Source organism: Euphorbia lathyris, chromosome 8 (assembly GCF_963576675.1).
Source record: "Euphorbia lathyris chromosome 8, ddEupLath1.1, whole genome shotgun sequence".
NCBI classification, from domain to species: Eukaryota; Viridiplantae; Streptophyta; class Magnoliopsida; order Malpighiales; family Euphorbiaceae; genus Euphorbia; species Euphorbia lathyris.
The window spans coordinates 21,727,001-21,730,092 of NC_088917.1; the positions used below are offsets into that span (position 1 = coordinate 21,727,001).

The 3,092-nt window shown below is 35.5% G+C and overlaps 1 non-coding gene across 1 annotated transcript; it reads left to right on the forward strand.

Annotated features, from left to right (window-relative positions):
- Positions 1-751: 751 nt before the first annotated feature.
- LOC136204302 (small nucleolar RNA R71) lies at positions 752-858 on the forward strand. The gene has a single exon (XR_010675148.1). It is a non-coding gene; the product is annotated as a small nucleolar RNA R71 (small nucleolar RNA).
- Positions 859-3,092: the final 2,234 nt, after the last annotated feature.

Here is a 3,092-nt window from a genome sequence, read left to right on the forward strand (position 1 = left end):
ATTTTCTTCCGTTTGGCTGGGAAGACTTCCCTCTTTGCGGGATGGAATTGATTTAGCAAGTTGTCCAATTTGAACCTCCAAATTATGGATGCTAGATGATTGGTTTTTGATAAGCTGATCGAATTTATTTTCGATCCGTTTAAAACCATCGTCTTGATTACTTACCTTTCCATTCATAGCATCAATAAATTTGTCGATTTTTGAAGATAAAGTGCTAATCGTATCTCTTGTTTGATTTTGATAATTATTTATCCGATATTGATTAGCATTTGCATTATTATTATTATTACCATCTTTCCAGTTAAAGTTAGGATGATTTCTCCATCCAGGATTATAAGTATTAGAATAAGGATTAGTAGTTTGGTTTTGTCCTTGGACAAAATTTACCTGTTCTATCTCATTCATACCTTCGTAATCAATGTCTCTCTGGATTGGATCATTAGGATCGCATGGTGCCATAAATTTATCAATTTTGTGCGATAAGGCAGAAAATTGGGCTTGTAACATTGCTACAGGATCAAGATTCATTATACCTTTAACCGATGATGTACCTGAAGATGATGGTTTCGCCGTCGGTATATGGCCACGCTCGGCGGGCCACATATTGCTGTTGATTGCCATTTCTTCCAAAAGTTCTCTTGCTTGGGCGGACCTCTTCTTCATAAATAACCCTCCAGACATAGCATCTAATGAACCTCTAGTTGTAGGATTTAATCCATTATAGAATGTCTGCATTAAAAGTGCATCTGGCAGTTGGTGGTGTGGGCATAAACGTTGAAGTTCTTTAAAACGTTCCCAAGCTTCATAAAGAGTTTCATTATCATTTTGTGTAAAAGATGTCAACTCTTTGATGACTCTTGCGGTTTTTGCTAAGGGAAAATATTTTTGTGTTAATGCTTGGGCTAATTGGTCCCAAGTTTCAAATGTTGCAGCAGGCATAGAAGTTAACCAAATTTTTGCCTTATCCTTCAAAGTGAAAGGAAAGAGGCGAAGTTTGATTGCTTCGGCTGTTACATCAGTAATTTTAAAAGTGTCACAAATTTCTAAGAAATTTGTCAAATGTGCATTAGGGTTTTCGTTAGGTAGTCCATAAAACGTTACATTGTTTTGCAACATATTAAGCAAAGCAGGCTTAATTTCAAATTGATTTGCGTTTATACGGGGTCTAACTACACTATTAGTTACACCGGCCATTCCTGGCCTAGCATAATCCATAAGTGTCGGTGGATCGGTCATAATCTCTGGCTGGTCTACTTTGGTTTTTAAGGGTGTTTTGTCTTTGTTTTTGTTGTTTTTCTTGTTTTTCTTGTTTTTCTTAAGTGTTCTTTCAATTTCTGGATCAAAAGGGTCTGGTGTTGTGCCCGAATTTCGCAAACTGCGCATGAACTTGAAATTGTTACACGAGCCAAACTACCTTCAAAACAAAATTGAAAACAAGTATGTTATATAACTGAAAATAAATAAAATATAAAAATTGTATAAAAATAATGTGTAAACCTATATTCGAAAATAAAATACGAAAAATAAAAATTTTGTCAAAAATTTTGGCGTATCCCCGGCAACGGCGCCAAAAACTTGTTGAGCGATTTCCGCAAGTGCACGGTTTCGCTTGTAGTAATAAAAATATCGATCCCACAGGGATACGTTTTTTTAACGAAAAAACTTATTTTTTGAATCTGTTAATTTCGAACTAGTTAGATTTACTATTAAATGTAAATGAAAAGTGAAAATTGGTTTAATTGAATTTAGGAAATTTGTTTAATTGAATTTGTGAACTTTGAGTATTTGAAAATGCTGGAATAAGATTTTATATTTAGAATAAATCGATTGTTAGAAAGGTCTTCTGATTTTAAGGATGAATTTTACAAAACAGGAACATTTAGAACTTTTTAGAAAAACGAATGAATTTATTCATTTGCATTAAGCAAAGAAAACAACTTAAACTTTGTATCAATTATGATGATGAAATAAATGACGGAACCTCTAATTAATTGGCTTTGAATGCGACAAAACCCTTTCGGGATAGTTGCCCTTACTCAAATTAAAACTCTTTCGAGATGATAATTTGCCTAAGTGTTCAACAAAGTTTCCTTGTAATGATTTTGAATTCAAGTGCATATTAATGAAAACACCAGCCTCACTTATATTGGATTGGTTACCATAAGTGCTGCATAACGATTTGTCGAATAGAACGGACTTTATTAGATGAAATATAAATTGATACAAGTTTACAGAGAACAAGGAGCATCGAGTTCTTCGAGGGCGTGCAAGTGAAGGGCTTGATCGGTTCCGCTTCCTTGGGTTTCCTAAGAGGTTGTCAGGCTCAGGGGCGAACACTCTACTCAATCTTCTCGCTGTAACTTCGTAATAGGGATTCGGTCGGCCACTACCATGATGCAAACTAAAACTGGAACAATGTCTAAACGCTACTGAGTTGTAATTAAACTATAAACAATATGTGTACCTCATCTTGTTTTGTACAGAATCTAATTTCTAACTCTCGAAATGTGTTTACTTAGAACTTCGACATAAGTTCTACGCTCTGATTCTATATCTATATTATAACATTTCACTGCTACTTTTTCTCAACATCAACTCTTTATTTATAGATGTTGAAGGGTTGTGTTTGAAGTGATGTATCCGTTGGTTAAGAGTCGTGTCCGTTGTGAAAGGACGTCTTTATCCACTTGAACGAACGCGTTTCTTGGATTTTCAGCATGTGTTAAATGCTCTTTGTAAATTTTCTGCACTTACCGAGGATGGTAATCCGCGGCCGTGAATGATGTAGCATTGAATTGAACGACGGACGAAGGGGAGAAATAGCTATACCACGCGTGTCGCGGCCGCGGGTTGAGGATCCACTGTCGCGGCCCGGTGATTTTTCTCACTTCTTAGCTTTCATTCGTGTCTTCGACTTGGCGCTTTCGATTTACGTCGTCTTTGACTCCTTTTGTAGGGTTTTTCTTCTGTTTTAGATCCTTTTTCGTTCCTATTTGGATTTTACCAAATATTTAGGTACCTTGCAAGAAAGAAAGATATTCGAGAGTAAAAGTAATCTAAACAGATATAAATAACACGAATTTGTAATAAAA